The sequence below is a fragment of the Arachis hypogaea genome, chromosome 15, assembly GCF_003086295.3.
Source record: "Arachis hypogaea cultivar Tifrunner chromosome 15, arahy.Tifrunner.gnm2.J5K5, whole genome shotgun sequence".
NCBI classification, from domain to species: domain Eukaryota; kingdom Viridiplantae; phylum Streptophyta; class Magnoliopsida; order Fabales; family Fabaceae; genus Arachis; species Arachis hypogaea.
Window position 1 is genome coordinate 54,966,103 of NC_092050.1, and position 17,079 is coordinate 54,983,181.

The 17,079-nt window shown below is 39.6% G+C and overlaps 1 protein-coding gene and 1 non-coding gene across 2 annotated transcripts in view; one reads left to right on the forward strand and one right to left on the reverse strand.

The window, feature by feature from the left end:
• LOC114925351 (uncharacterized) overlaps window positions 1-17,079 on the forward strand; it is an 80,678-nt gene that overhangs the window by 39,131 nt on the left and 24,468 nt on the right. The gene's annotated exons all lie outside the window — the stretch shown is intronic.
• On the reverse strand, window positions 11,219-11,325 carry LOC112753265 (small nucleolar RNA R71). The gene has a single exon (XR_003177658.1). It is a non-coding gene; the product is annotated as a small nucleolar RNA R71 (small nucleolar RNA).

The window sequence follows — 17,079 nt, forward strand, 5'->3', positions numbered from 1 at the left end:
TATCCGGTGGTAATACTGGAAAAGAAAATGCTTAGGGTCACGGCCAGGACTCATAAAGTAGTTGTGTTCAAGAATCAACATACTGAACTAGGAGAATCAATAGCACTATCTGAATTCTGAGTTCCTATGGATGCCAATCATTCTGAACTTCAAAAGATAAAGTGAGATGCCAAAACTGTTCAGAAGCAAAAAGGCTACAAGTCCCGCTCATTTAATTGAAGCTAAGTTCATTGATAAATTTGGAATTTATTGTATTTTCTCTTCTTTTTATCCTATTCTGTTTTTAGTTGCTTGGGGACAAGCAACAATTTAAGTTTGGTATTGTGATGAGCAGATAATTTATACCCTTTTTGGCATTGTTTTTACATAGTTTTTAGTATGTTTTAGTTACTTTTTATATATTTTTATTAGTTTTTATTCAAAATCACATTTCTGGACTTTACTATGAGTTTGTGTATTTTCTATGATTTTAAGTATTTTCTGGCTGAAATTGAGGGACCTGAGCAAAAATCTAATTCAGAGGCTGAAAAAGGACTGCAGATGTTGTTGGATTCTGACCCTCCTGCACTCGAAATGGATTTTCTGGAGCCACACAAGCCCATTTGGCGCGCTCTTAATTGCGTTGGAAAGAAGACATCCTGGGCTTTTCAGAAATATATAATAGTTTATACTTTGCCTGAGATTTGATGAGCCAAACTGGCGTCCAAAGCCAGCTTAAAACATATTGGCATAAAACGCCCAAACTGGCACCAGAATTAGAGTTAAACGCCCAAACTCGCACCCAAGCTGGCGTTTAACTCCAGGAACAACCTATGCACGTGTAAAGCTCAATGTTCAGCCCAAGCAAACACCAAGTGGGCCCCAAAAGTGGATTTCTGCACTATCTGCACTTAGTTACTTAATTTCTGTAAACCCTAGTAACTAATTTAGTATAAATAGCACTTTTTACTATTGTGTTCACATCTCTGGACGTTTAGTCCTTAGACCTTTGGCATGGAGGCTGGCCTCACGGCCATGCCTAGACCTTTTTCACTTATGTATTTTCTACGGTGGAGTTTCTACACCCCATAGCTTAAGGTGTGCAACTCTGCTGTTCTTCATGAATTAATGCAATTACTACTGTTTTCTATTCAATTCACGCCTACTTCTTCTCCAAGATATACTCTCGTTCTTAATTCAGTTTAGTTAGAATGAAGGGGTGACCCGTCACAATCACCCAATCTTCGTTACTCGCTTAGCCAAGATCCACGTGCCTGACAACCACAAAGCGGTCTACATGATGTTCAACATAGTCATTGGACGACAACTAGAGTATATTCTCTTGGATATCTAATACACGGACCGAGTCCGTGAGATTAGTATCTTCGTGGTATAGGTTAGAATAATTGGCAGCCAATCCTGGGATCTGGAAAGTCTAAACCTTGTCTGTGGTATTCCGAGTCGGATCCGAGAAGGGATGACTGTGACGAGCTTCAAACCTGCGAATGTTGGGTGCAAGTGACAGTGTGCAAAAGGATCAATGGATTCTATTCCGATGCTAGCGGGAACCGACAGATGATTAGCCATGCGGTAGCTATACCTGGTATTTTTCATTTGAGACGAGAAATATAACAGTTGATTAGCCGTGCAGAAACTGTAGAGGACCATTTTCACTGAGAGGATCTTACAGCTTGCCATGGAAGGAAGTAACGCATGGTTGGATGAAGGCAATAGGAAAGCAGAAGTTCATAAGCAACAAAGCATCTCCAGACGCTTATCTGAAATTCCCACCAATGAATTACATAAGTAACTTTATTTTATTTTATGTTTTATTTCTATTTTAATTATTGATGAGTGGATAATTTATACGCTTTTTGGCATTGTTTTTAGTATATTTTTAGTAGAATCTAGTTACTTTTAGGGATGTTTTCATTAGTTTTTATGTTAAATTCACATTTCTGGACTTTACTATGAGTTTGTGTGTTTTTCTGTGATTTCAGGTATTTTCTGGCTGAAATTGAGGGACTTGAGCAAAAATCAGATTCAGAGGTTGAAGAAAGACTGCTGATGCTGTTGGATTCTGACCTCCTTGCACTCAAAGTGGATTTTCTGGAGCTACAGAACTCAAAATGGCGCGCTTCTAATTGTGTTGGAAAGTAGACATCCAGGGCTTTCCAGCAATATATAATAGTCCATATATGGCCGAGTTTAGATGACGTAAAAGAGTGTTGAACGCCAGTTCTACACTGCTGTCTGGAGTTAAACGCCAGAAACATATCACAAGCCAGAGTTGAACGCCAGAAATACGTTACAAACTGGCGTTCAACTCCAAGATTGACCTCTACATGTGTAACATTCAAGCTCAGCACAAGCACACACCAAGTGGGCCCCGGAAGTGGATTTATGCATCAATTACTTACTTCTGTAAACCCTAGTAACTAGTTTAGTATAAATAGGACTTTTTACTATTGTATTAGACATTTTTGATCAGTTTTATGCTATCCTAGACTTTCATGGGGGCTGGCCATTCGGCCATGCTTGAACCATTATCACTTATGTATTTTCATACGGTAGAGTTTCTGCACTCCATAGATTAAGGTGTGGAGCTCTGCTGTTCCTCAAAGATTAATGCAAAGTACTACTATTTTTCTGTTCAATTCAACTTATTCCGCTTCTAAGATATTCATTCGCACTTTAACCTGAATGTGATGAACGTGACAATCATCATCATTCCACCACGAACGCGTGCCTGACAACCACTTCCGTTCCACCTTAGATTGAATGAGTATCTCTTGGATCTCTTAATCAGAATCTTCGTGGTATAAGCTAGATTGATGGCGCCATTCATGAGAGTCCGGAAAGTCTAAACCTTGTCTGTGGTATTCCGAGTAGGACTCTGGGATTGAATGACTGTGACGAACTTCAAACTCGCGAGTGCAGGGCATAGTGACAGACGCAAAAGGAGGGTGAATCCTATTCCAGTATGATCGAGAACCTCAGTTGATTAGCCGTGCCGTGACAGAGCATTTGGACCATTTTCACAAGAGGATGGGATGCAGCCATTGACAAGGGTGATGCCTTCAGACGATTAGCCATGCAGTGACAGTGCATCGGACCATTTTCCAGAGAGGATTAAAAGTAGCCATTGACAACGGTGATTTCCTTACATAAAGCCAGCCATGGAAAGGAGTAAGATTGATTGGATGAAGACAGCAGGAAAGCAGAGGTTCAGAGGAACAAAAGCATCTCTATGCGCTTATCTGAAATTTTTCTCACCAATGATTTACATAAGTATTTCTATCCTTATTTTATTATATATTTTTGAAAACTCCATAACTATTTTATATCCGCCCTGACTGAGATTTACAAAGTGACCATAGCTTGCTTCATACCAACAATCTCTGTGGGATCGACCCTTACTCACGTAAGGTTTATTACTTGGACGACCCAGTGCACTTGCTAGTTAGTTGTATCGAAGTTGTGAATGAAAAATGATTTATTAAGACGTGCGTACAGAGTTTCTGGCGCCGTTGCCTAAGATCACAATTTCGTGCACCAATTATCAAAACCTCATAACCATTTGAATCCACCTGACTGAGATTTACAAGATGACTATAGCTTGCTTCAAGCTGACAATCTCCGTGAGATCGACCATTTCTCACGTAAGGTATTACTTGGACGACCTAGTGCACTTGCTGGTTAGTTGTGCGGAGATGTGAAAAGTGTGAATCACGATTTCCAACACCATAAATCAAGGCTCATCAAGGTTGATACTTCAAGGACTAGATGCAAGGGTGGAACGAGTGAACATTTGGTTGGATCTAATAGAAGAGTTTGGTATTGCATTGATAATTCGGACTGCTTGCCACCCGGTTGGGACAATGGTGATCCACGTCAAGACAGGTGTAGAAACAAGATTTGGGATCCAGGAATACATGAGGATCAATTTTGGGAGCACAGAACTTGTGAAGAACTCCATCAAAGCTTGGGGAATTTACTTGGTATTGATAGAGCTTTTTGGAAGTCCAAGCACTACTGGAAGTTTCAAGATGAGTTCAAGCACAAGCCACCATGACACAGAGCTCACCAAATGTCCAACTTAAGGAATTTAACAAAAAGTTCTAGGTGGGAGACAACCCACTATGGTATGATCTTTTATTTTTATTCTTAGTTTTATTTTATTTTATTTTTATCAGTGTTCATTCACAGTTTCTGCATCATCACCTGCATTCTACATAGAAAAAAAGAGAGAATTTGGGTGTATGACGCGCAAGCATCCCTGATGCGTGCACGTCATGCGTGACTTCGCAACACCAAAGAAGTAACCTGAGAGTTACGCGGGAGTGGCGTAGGAAGCATGCCTTGTGCACAAGCAAGTCCACGCGTATGCGTACCTCACGCGTGCGCGTTGCTTGCACGCGTAAGCGTCCCTGACGCGCAGGCATGGATAGGGAAATCGGTGTAATAAGCGTGCAAACCTGAGAGTTGTGCTGCCCTCACGCTGGAACCGTACTAGAGGCATAAATTTTGCCACGCGTATGCGTCCCTGACGCATGCGCGTCAGTTTCAATAATTGGATATCCACGTGTGCGCCTGCCTGACGCGCATGCGTCGTCTGTCTTTTTGTTCCCCATGTGTTTCAACCCGAGAGTTGTGCGTGCGCAGGGCTGCCTTCGCGCGAATGGCACAACCCATGTCACGCGTACCCGTCCCTGACGCGTACGCGTGACCATCATTTTATGCGATCGACGCGTACGCGTGCCGCACGCGTACGCGTTGCATGCGACGCACAATTAAACCAGTACTCCGTCAGATTTCAATTATTCCCTCCCCCAATCCTAATTCTCTTTCATTCCTCATTCGTTCTTATTGCATTTGCATACCTTCACTCATTGCATTTTAATTTTGTGCATATTTTTATTTTCTTTTCTAAATTTGATATTTTCCCTTTGGTGTTGAACGTTCTTATTCAACTGTTGCATTTTTCTTACATTATTTTGGTGCTCGTAACTTGTTTTAAATTGTTGGTATTATTATTCATAGGTCAATGCTATATTTTTATGATACATATATTCCATTTGCATTGATATGCACTTATACTGTCTGGAAACGAAAGACTTTTACATGGGGCAACCGACAAGTCTATCTGCACAACCTTTGGAGAAAGCGTCAGTTGGAGCAACCCGTCCACTTGCACATCTTAGCATGCACCAAGGACGTTTCAATCTTTAAGTGTGGGCATATCGATACCAACTTCCTTGGGTTAGTTATTTCCTATTTCAACACCAATGTTTAATTTTCCTTGTTAAATTAGTTGTTGCATTTGCATGTTTGATTGCATATTTGTTTGATTTTGTGCATGTTCTTCTACCACTACTTGGTTGGAGTGATAAGTTCTTTTTCAAGAACCTTTTTATAGTATTTCACTAATTTAAATTAAAACTTTCTTGTTAAACTTGTTTGAAGAAATTTTCTTGTGGAACATGGTTTAGAGCTCGAACACACAAAACCCAGTAAGATTTTGAGCCTATTTGATTGGTTGCATTTTATCAACCAATATTTTATTTTTGTTATGTGTTTTTCTCTCTAAAATTGTGATCTTTGTCTTGCTTAATTCTATATTTTCATTGTTTGACGTATGCATGCACTTATATGATTGAGATCTTGTTTCACTGAGCTTACATACCCATATTGCCTTAACCTTGTCATTATCCTTTGTAAACTAATGTTGAGCCTACGTATCCCATTTGTTCTTTACTCTAGTACATCATTAACTCTAAGTGTAAAACAATAATGTCCTTAATTTGAATCCTTGATTAGCTTAGACTAGTGAGAGTGTTCATGATTTAAGTGTGGGGAAGTTGGGTTTGGAAACATTTGGTTTAAGAATTGGGTGTTGTACATATTTATGAAAACGTGGAAGAAATGTTTAGGACATGTTCATGCATTCAATAATTTAATCATGTGCATTGAGAAAAATAAAAGAAAAAAATAAAATAAAATAAATAAAATAAAATAAAAATTAAAAAAAGGGAGAAAAGAAAAGAAAAGGAGCAAATAATAAAAGGGCACAAAATGCCCAAAAGTAAATGATGATAGCAATGCATATGTACTGTACTCTAAATCGGATGCATGAATATGTGGTAAACATAGTAATTGGGTAGTTAAATTTTGTATTGTGATTACATGGATTGTCTTAAGTTAGGTGGAAAATTTAAGTTAACTAAGGATTCATATTTTAGTCCACTTGGCCAAATACAATCCTACCTTGACCCTGACCCCATTACAACCCTTAAAAGACCTCTTGATATGTGTATTTGTGCATTAAATTTTTCTTGATTGGTAGAAGAAGAGCAAGTTTTAGAAAGCAAGGTTAGTAGAGAATTGAGAGAATCGAATCTTAAACACTTGAGTAATTAGAGTGTATACACTTCCAGTGAGGGTTCGATGCTCGATTCATTGTTCCCGGCTTTCATGAGCTATTTTCTTCTGCAAGTTTACTTGTACTTTATTTTATGATTTGAATTACTGAAATCCAGTTCATATTCGTTCTAGAAAGGTTTATCTATTTTTAACCAAGTAGGTAGAATCATTTTTTTGCATTTAGTTGCACTCATATAGATAGGTTACACTTCATACTTTCTACCATTCCTCCTCACTCTTAAGCTTCTCTTGAGCTTAGCATGAGGACATGCTAATGTTTAAGTGTGGGAAGACTGATAAACCACTATTTTATGGTTTATTTTGTGCTAAATTTAGTGGTTTTTATCAATTCTTTTCTCGCTTATTCATATAATTTGCATGGTTTTACAAATCCTTCCTAATCCTGTGATATAGTTGAAAACATGTTTCCTAGGCCTTTAAACTGTCAAATTTAACTACCCTTTATTACCATTCGATGTCGTGATCTGTGTGTTAAGTGTTTTCAGGCTCTATAGGGCAGGAATGGCTTAGAGGATGGAAAGGAAACATACAAAAGTGGAAGAAACGTGAGAAAATGAAGTTTTGAGAAGCTAGCAGTGATGCGTACGCATGGGCGACACGTACACGTGGCTAGCGTAGAAGACAAACGACGCGCACGCGTGACATGCGCCACATGCTGAAAACACTGGGGGCGATTTTTGGGCTATTTTTGCGCCCAGTTCCAAGCTCGAGAACACAGAATAGAAGCTGCAGAGTGGGGGAATAATCCATCCATTCATTCATTCATCAGACACAATAATTCATTCATTCATACAACTTTCATTCACATATTTTTAGGTTTTAGATGTAGTTTTCTATAGAGAGAGGCTCTCTACTCTCTCTAGGTTTTAGGATTTTTAGGTTTGGTTCTTTTCAATTTGAGATCTCTACTCTTCTTTAATTTAGTTTCTCTTCCACTTTTAATTGTTCTATCATTATAGTTTATTTATTCTCTCTTGTTGATTTATTTATTTTTCCAATTTAATTTATGAACTCTTCATGTTAGATTCAAAATTCCTATTTAATGTAATTTGAGGTATTTCATATTTATTGCTTCTTCTATTATTTGTTAGTTATTGATGTTTGCAATTGGTTATTTAGATTTAATATTCCTTGCTAGTTTTCTATGTTTTTATGTTATGCCTTCCAAGTGTTTGATAGAATGCTTGGGAGGGTTTTGAATTAGATTTTTGCACTTTTGGCTTTGGTTGAGTAATTGGAGACTCTTGAGTTATCAAACTCCTTTGTTGATTGATAGTTGAAAGTTGCTAATTAATTTGGATCCCTCTAAAGCTAGTCTTTCCTTAGGAGTTGACTAAGACTGGAGGAATCAAATTGATTCATCCACTTGACTTTCCTTCATAGTTAGAAGTTAACTAAGTGGGAGCAATGGACAATTGAGTGGTTTTCTAGTTATTAATTTAATTTCTTGTCATTTACATTCCTTATTCTTTATTCAAAACCCCAAAAAGATACTTTTCCATAACCAATAATAACTACACCTCCCTGCAATTCCTTGAGAGACGACCCGAGGTTTGTGATGCCAGGGCATTTTGGCCAGTTTCACTGACCTTTTCTTTACTTTTTTTAAGATAGTTTCATGCATTTTCTTAGAAAATAAGCTAGTTTTGGGTAGATATTCACTTACATTTTGATTCAAGCATACATTGTGCACTTTACATGATTTCATGAGAATTTTGCATGAATTATATGACAAATTAGAGCATGCAGGTCTCATGATTTGGATTAGAACTTTGATGCACTTTATTGCTTGATTTAAGGACAAAGGAAGCAAGGAAGAACCACGTTAGCAGCCACGTTAGTCTAACTAACGTGACCACTAACGTGGAATAGGAGCTATTTTGCAACGTTAATGAGAAAAGTAATCGCCAATAACGCCCTCGAAGCCATCATAACCCACGTTAAGAGTCACGTTAACTAAGTTAACGTGAACTCTAACGTGGAAGAAGACAACAAGGCCAATGTTAGTGACACTCTCCTTTGTCACTAACGTTGGACCAAGCTCATAATTGGCCAGGTTAGTTTCCACGTTAACTTAGTTAACGTGGAATCTAACGTTAAGAAGCAAAAGAGAAGCCAACGTTAATGACATTCACCTTTGTCACTAACGTTGGACAAGCCTCCATAAGCCACGTTAACTCCCACGTTAACTTAGTTAACGTGGAAGCTAACGTGGAGAGAGAAATTGATAGCCAACGTTAGTGACACTTACCTTTGTCACTAACGTTGGGGTGAACCACCAAGAGCCACTTTGAGCAACGTTAACTTAGTTAACGTGGAAGCTAACATGGATAAAGAGATGATGAGTCAACGTTAGTGACACTCACCTTTGCCACTAACGTTGGAGATGGCTAGCATGACTACGTTAGAAGCCACGTTAACTTAGTTAACGTGGACTCTAACGTGGGAAAGAGGGGCACATTGGAACGTTAGTGACAAAGGTAAATGTCACTAACATTCTCGAAAGATTGGCATTACTACGTTAGAAGCAACGTTAACCTAGTTAACGTGGACTCTAACGTAGGGACAAGGGAGGACTCTCCACGTTATTGGGAAAGGTAAGTCCCAATAACGTGTGCGAAGGACCAAGAGGCAAAGTTAGTGGTCACGTTAGTGCTACTAACGTTGAAGTCAACGTGATCATATTTGGGTTAGGAACGTTAGTGAAAAAGGTGATTGTCACTAACGTTATCGAACCCACACTTTCACTTAACGTTGACACCACTAACGTCCTAAGCCAAAGTCTCTGCCCACTTCACCTTTTCTCTCTGCAAGCAAAGCTAAGCCCAATGAAAAGGATAACTGCTTCAAACTCAAGATTCAGAGACCCATACCCAAGACTTGAAGAGCCAACTAGAAGATCGGAAGAGTAGTATATATAGGAGTAGCTTTGAATTATTTTAAAAAAAAAAGAGGTTGGAAAACTTTACGGAGCCTTTGGCATAGAACTACTCTCTGTATTTTACTTTCTCTGCACTTCTAGGTTTACTTTCATCGTGTATTCTCCATCTTGGTTTTCATTTTCCAGTGCTATGAACAACTAAACCCCTTTCATTGGGTTAGGGAGCTCTGTTGTAATTTGATGGATCAATATTAGTTTTCATTCTCCTTGTTCTATCTTTTCTCTTGATTTTACTAGAAAGCTTTCGATCTTCATCCAATTGGGTAGTTATCTTGGAAAAGAAGATATTCATACTTGGATCTCTTCTGAACCTTGAAAGAGGGATGAAGAAATCATGCTAGAAATGCTTTCTCATGCTGGACCAAATTGGGTTTGGATGGATATGTGACTATAATCCTACCAACACTTGATTTGGGAAATGCATGTGGTATAATCAGTGACCATACTTCATCTCTTCTCATGAGCAATTGACCAAGGAATTGGCTATTGATCAAGATTTGAGAGATTGAATTACTAAGAAATTGGAATTCGATCAGTTAAGATTGCCAAGGAGATCAATGAATGTATTGATTGAGGAAGAGATGAAAATGAACTTGATCCGGAGAATGCAACATCTCCTGAGCCCAATGAACTCCCCATTTCTGATCTTACCCATTCTTTTTAATTTCTGCCATTTCCTTTTATGAGCAATTACCCCATTCCCGTTTAAGATTCTGCAATTTACTTTCCGCATTTACATTCAGCTCTTTATTTCTAGTATTTACTGTTTCTGCTATTTACTTTCCCGCCATTTAATTTTCTGCAAATCTCAAATCAAATTCTGGTTCGCTCAACTAGAACATTCCTCTAATTAAATTTGCATGATCAATCAATCTCTGTGGGATTCGACCTCACTCTATTGTGAGTTTTTACTTGACGACAAATTCGGTACACTTGTCGAAGAAAATTTGTTGAGAGACAATTTTGTGCGTATCAAGTTTATGGCGCCGTTGCCGGGGATTGATTTTTAATCAACAATGATTAAATTGGAGGATAACTAGATTGAGCATTTTTCTTTTGTTTGATTTAAATTTCTATTGAGTTAATTCGCTTTCAGTTTTAGTTAATTTCTTCCCTTCCCCCTACTTTTTCGTTTATTTTTTTTAGTTATTTACAAGTCAGTTCACTAACCCACTAACTGTTTGATATATTGCATCACTCACACTAACAGTAATTCTAACAGAATACTTTCTAGATCTGTTTCCTTGCTTGTACCTTGTTGGTTGTATGACAGGAAGGAGAAGCGGGGCTTCAACCTCCTTTGATATTGAACCTGAGAGGACCTTCCTTAGATTAAGGAGGGAAGCAAGAGGAAAAAGAGTAGTGAGTGCTGAGGAAGAGGAAGAGTACTTTGAACTAGACATGGAGGAGAATATGGAGAACATTCATGAAGAAGAGGCTCACAACCATGGCAGAGAAGGTCTAGAAAATCATGCTGGGCAAGAGAGAAGTGTTTTAGGCTCCTACATCAACCCAAACCCAGGAAACTGTAGGAGTAGCATTCAAAATCCAACCATACATGCCAACAACTTTGAACTAAAACCACAGCTCATCACCCTTGTTCAGAACAACTGTTCATTCGGAGGAGGCGTCCAAGAAGACCCCAATCAACATCTAACCTCCTTCCTGAGGATATGCGATACTGTGAAGTCTAATGGTGTTCATCCTGACACCTATAGACTACTTTTGTTCCCTTTCTCACTCAAGGATAAGGCATCTAAATGGCTAGAATCCTTCCCTAAGGAGAGTTTGACAACCTGGGAAGATGTGGTGAACAAATTTTTAGCCAGATTCTATCCTCCTCGAAGAATCAACAGGCTGAGAGCTAAGGTTCAAACTTTCAGGCAACAGGATGGTGAGACTCTATATGAAGCATGGGAGAGGTTTAAGGACCTAACAAGGAGGTGTCCACCAGATATGTTCAATGAATGGGTGCAGCTACATATTTTCTATGAAGGCCTTTCTTATGAATCAAAGAAAGCAGTAGAGCACTCATCCGGGGGATCTCTGAACAAGAAGAAGACCATTGAGGAGGCCATAAATGTCATTGAAACTGTAGCAGAGAATGACTACTTCTATGCCTCCGAAAGAGGGAACACTAGAGGAGTGATGGAGCTAAACAATGTAGATGCTCTGCTGGCCCAGAACAAGCTCATTACCAAGCAATTAGCTGACCTCACCAAGAAGATGGAGAGAAACCAAGTAGCAGCAATCACCACCTCATCAACAACCCAAGAGGGAGTGAATGCAGAGGCAGAGAGTGAGCAGGAGCAAGCCAACTACATTGGGAATTCACCTAGACAAAATCATGACCCATACTCCAAAACCTACAACCCTGGTTGGAGGAATCATCCAAACTTTGGGTGGGGTAATCAACAAGATCAAAGCCAAGACCAGAGACATCACAACCCCAACAACAATGCAGCTCACCAACAATTCACACAGAGAACATATCAACACCACCATAACAACATCTCTCCACATCCATATCAAAACCAAAATAACACTCCTCATCCTTCTACCTCCAATCCCAACCTACCATCATCTGATGACAGACTCTCAAGGATTGAGAACCTGCTTGAAGGCATATGCAAAGAGATTCAAGATAAAAAGGTGTTCAAGGAGGAAGTGCGAGCAAATTTAAAGAACCAGGGAGACACCATCAAGAGGTTGGAATCTCAAGTGGGGTATCTCTCTGAGCAGATTCCCAAACCTACAGATGGATTCCCAAGTGACACAGAGAAAAATCCGAGAGGTGAAACAAAGAAAGTAAGATGGGAAGATTGCAAGATGGTCACTATAAGTGGTAAAGAGACTGAGGACAAGCCAAACAAGCCATCAGAACAACCTGGAGATACCTCAGCAGAGAAGAAGGAAGAAGATCACCAAGAACCAAAAATCTCACAACAGGAGCTGCTGAGACTCTAGGCACCCTTTCCCCAACTACTCAATGGTGCTGTGGAGAAGAGAATATACTCAAGATTTCTTGACTTGTTTGTATCTCTGCATGTAAACATACCATTCATCAAGTCCATCCAACAAATGCCTGCATACATCAAGTATATGAAGGAACTACTTCCCAGGAAAAGCTCACTCAAGGGAGGCCAAACTATAGTGATGAACAAGGAGTGCAGCGCCCTCATTCAACCAGAGTTGCCTACAAAAAGAAAGGACCCAGGGAGCTTTCACATCCCCTGTGCCATAGGAGAAACAATGTTTGATAAAGCACTCTGCGATTTGGGAGCAAGCATCAACTTAATGCCCTTATCCCTTATGAAGAGGCTGCAGATCAATGAGATAATGCCCACAGATATAGTCATCAAGCTAGCTGATAAAACTCAAAAACAAGCAATAGGAGTGGTGGAAAATATGTTGGCAAAGGTTGGGAAATATTTCCTCCCAACAGACTTTGTCATATTGGACATGGAAGAGAGTCACACTCACCCAATCATATTTGGAAGACCATTCCTAGCTACAGCTAGAGCACTCATAGATGTAGAGCGAGGGGAGCTAATCTTAAGGATCCATGATGAATAACTCAGCTTTAATGTCTTCAAACTCTGATAAGAAATAGATCAAGAGAACAAGGAACCAAGGAAGAATCATAGTGAGATACTGAAGGAAGAAACAAGCACTGAAGCACAACCAGCACATCTGGGAACTCCCTTGATTTATGAACAAGCCAAACATCAATTACCACAGCTCAAAGAAAATCAGGAGGAACCCAAACCACCAGAATCATATGAGACCAGTAACCACATTTCCTTAGAGAAGGAGGTCACAAAGAGTAAGACAACATCACAAGGAACAAAGAAGAAGGTACCAAGGAGGTGGAAGAACAAGAAGATCCCTACCGAGGACTTTTCTCCAGGGGATAAAGTGATCTTAGCTTACTTCCAAGATATCCCCCCTGATCTCCCCACTGTACCATCTCAGTTACCTAAGGTCTTCACTATCAACAGAGTTCTCTCCTTGGAACACGTAGAGATCATTGATACAACCAATGGATATAGGTCCATAGCAAGAGGGGAAGACTTGAAGCATTATCAACCTCCCTGATGAAGGAGAAACGTCAAGCTAATGACGCTAAAGAAGCGCTTCATGGGAGGCAACCCATGTTTTATATGCTTTTAGAAAATAGTGAATAAGTCAATATTCATGAATTATAACCCAAACTTGACAAACACTTGGTGAAATCCTTATTATGCAATATATAGTGAAGAATAAGTGGTGTTCAAAGCATGCCAAGAAAGCATGAATGCAATTCAGAGCATGCTAGTCTTAGAGCCTTGAACAAAACTTTTTCATCACAGTGCTACAAACTAAGTTTGGTGTCACCCAAGGTGCCACCAATGTGCATATAAGGATACACAGTTAGTTAGTTAGTTGGTGTTCATGAATAAACAATCTAGTTATTTTTCTTTATTATTCTAGCCATAAAATTTCTCAATGATATTAATTTTTCTTATTTTATTTTATAGGAAAAGGGAAAGGAGCATTAAAGGGGATTGATTGGACAATTAATTGAGGAAGGTTCGGACACCACAAAAGGAGAATAATTCACACGTGTCTCAAGGGGGAATGCATTGGGAATGGTTGCCATGAAACATTGGAAGAAGAACAAACTTGGAAACTGAACCAACCCCATCATAAAGTTGGTAATCCTTGTGCTTATTCCATACACAACCCCATCCGTTCATCATACACCAACCCCATCAATCCACACCTTTCATCTCCTCCTAACTTCCCTATATAAGTGAATCCTAGTCCATACTTCCCCTTCACACCCAAAGTGCTATTTCTCACACTTCACACCTTTGGCATCCAAATTCCTTCATCACACCTTGTCCTAACCAACCAAATTCCTCATCCATCCGTACCTTCCACTCTCTTCACACAGCAACTCAAATTCATGGCAGCATCAAGCTCCAAGAGGCAAAAGAGGAAGGAACCAATGGAGAGCATCCCTTTCGATGAGAAGAGATTTAAAACTGTGTTCCATGAGCTCGAATTTGAACGGATAAAGCTCAAGAAGATACTGCCTGAGTTAACATTCCAAATTGACAAGGATGAGTGCCCACAGATTCGAGAGAAAATTGAACAAAGAGGGTGGCAAAGGCTCACAAACCCAGAAGGGAAGATCAATGCAAACCTCATCAAAGAGTTTTATGAAAACATGGTTAGAGAAGATAAAACCAAAGCCCCAACCTTCAAAATCTATGTAAGAAGAAAAGAGGTGGAATTCAGTAAATGCTATAACAAGAGCCCTTCAGCTGAAATCACCATATTTTGATGAGCTTAGTTATCATGCAAGGATAAGTAAGAGCCCTGACAATGATGAACTCGAAGAAATAGTGACTGACATATGTGTCATAGGAGCTGACTGGGAAAGGTATGCAGATAAGGGACCCCGGTTCATCAAGAGGGGAGACCTTAGCCCAGAAGCCAATAGATGGTTTGAACTGGTGAGGAGGTCTATCCTCCCAGCTGCAAATAATTCAGAGGTCAATATTAATCAAGCGACTATGGTACATTGCCTAGTACAGGGTGGAGAAATCAATGTGCATGAACTCATAGCTGAGGGCATTCAAGAGTCAGTTGAGAAGGTTGATTCGGGTGCCAGGCTTTGGTACCCCAGCACCATTCTCAGATTGTGCACAAAAGCCAAGGTAGTCTTCGAGGATAGCAATCCAGACTGGGTGAACCCTGGGAGGCTAGTTACACTCCAGCGTCTGATCTATACTACGCCCGTCCAACAACAAAGAAGACCTCAAATAGCAAAGCGAAAACCAAAAGAAGGAGCCCATCAAGAAGAGTCTCATCAGGAAGAATATCAACAAGAAGAACAACATGACCCAACCAACTTGAATCTGAATCATCTTCTAAGAGCCATTAAAGACTTGGGGATGAGACATATGGAAGGACAAGAGCAAATACTAAACCTTCAGTCCAACTAGATGAGCCAACAAGAAGAGTGGCAGAAACAACAAATGGAGCAGCAACAGGAACACTACTCCCAGCTCACTCAAGCCATCAACCAAGTGAATGAAAGGCAAGAGCGTCAAGATAAGCGCTTGCAAGAACTCAACCAGCGGTAGCTAGCTCAGATGAAAGCATTCAACGAGTTCAGTGTACTTAATGAAGGACGGCAACTACATAGGAAGGAGTTCAACGTAAACACTCAAGCCAAGTTGAACTACATGTCTAGTCATATGCATCATCTACATTATGCCATCCCTACATATGATGAGGTCCAAAAAGATTTTGTAAAACAAGAAGAAAGGAAGGTGAAACAGCAAAAGGAAACATTAAACAAGAAGATAGAAGATGCTGGCTACTGGAAGAAGTTGATTGGAAAAGGCAAAGGAGGTAGGAGCTCAAGCGCAACAAGTAAACACAAAGAGGACCAGAAAGAGGGAGAGCATGGCAACCTCATGAGTAAAAGGTGGTGGAGTTCCCTCTTTGATCCACTTTTTTCTATGCCTTAAATAAGGAAGATCTTGTATGAAATAGAACATGCTTCCATGTTAGTTTAAACCTTTTTCAATTCTGTCTTTTAAACTTTTTGTTGATTAGGGCTGTGTTTGCTAGTCTGAATGTCATTACTGCATCATTTCCTTACTTACTTGTATGCTTGTCCTTTTGAATCAAATGAAAAGAGAATGAGTGTTTTATAAAAGACCAGAGTGGAGTTCATACTTTGGAGTAAGTTCCTAAGTTTGTGGTGTAGTCATAAGTTAGCTAAGTTGGTTCACCAACAAGGTGGAAAGACAACTATCTGTCCTAAATCATATGCTTTGAACACACCCCATGAGACTAGCTAAATAACAAGATCCTAATAAGAAAAAGGGAAAGAACAATCAAAGTTGAAGAATAAAAGAAAAATAGCAAGAAAAGAGGCTAGGCACCAAGGGTTTGAGTCTTGAGGGATGTGTCTGTGGTGTTCCTGTACCAAGGATCTGCTTGGATTACTAAGCTCTCAGGAGTGCTTTATCACCTGGTAACTTGGGTTAACTAACCCGGGATTATCAGCTGAAAGTCCACTATCAAGAGCAATCTTTGCTACAGAACATTTAGTAACCCAAAGAGGTGCTGGACACCAAGACCTCATGGAAAGAAAATAAACAAACCATGTGCCTGTGGTGTATATGTCTGGCGGAGAGACTTGAGGAAGTAAGTCCTTAGGGGTGCTTCAACACCTAGCACCTTGAACCAACTGGTTCCGGAGTGTTGGCTGAAAGCTTATTCTAAAGAGTTGCCCCCTTACAGAGCATTCAGCCTAAGAACACAAATAAGCCCTGAAATGACAACAAAAGGATCAATGAATAAAAGTCTCATGGGATGCAAGCAAAGTGAGTATTCTAGGACATGATAGAGGTCTGAAAGCCAGTGAAGGAATGAACCTAAGTTGCTATGCATGAAACCACCATAAAACCAGGGACATGACTTCTACAAGAATGACTCATTTTCTCTTGGCATTCCATTCATCATTCTCTTGTTTCAGTACTTGCTTAGGGACAAGCAAGCTTTAAGTTTGGTGTTGTGATGCCAGGACATTTTGGCCAGTTTCACTGACCTTTTCTTTACTGTTTTTAAGATAGTTTCATGCATTTTCTTAGAAAATAAGCTAGTTTTGGGTAGATATTCACTTACATCTTGATTCAAGCATACATTGT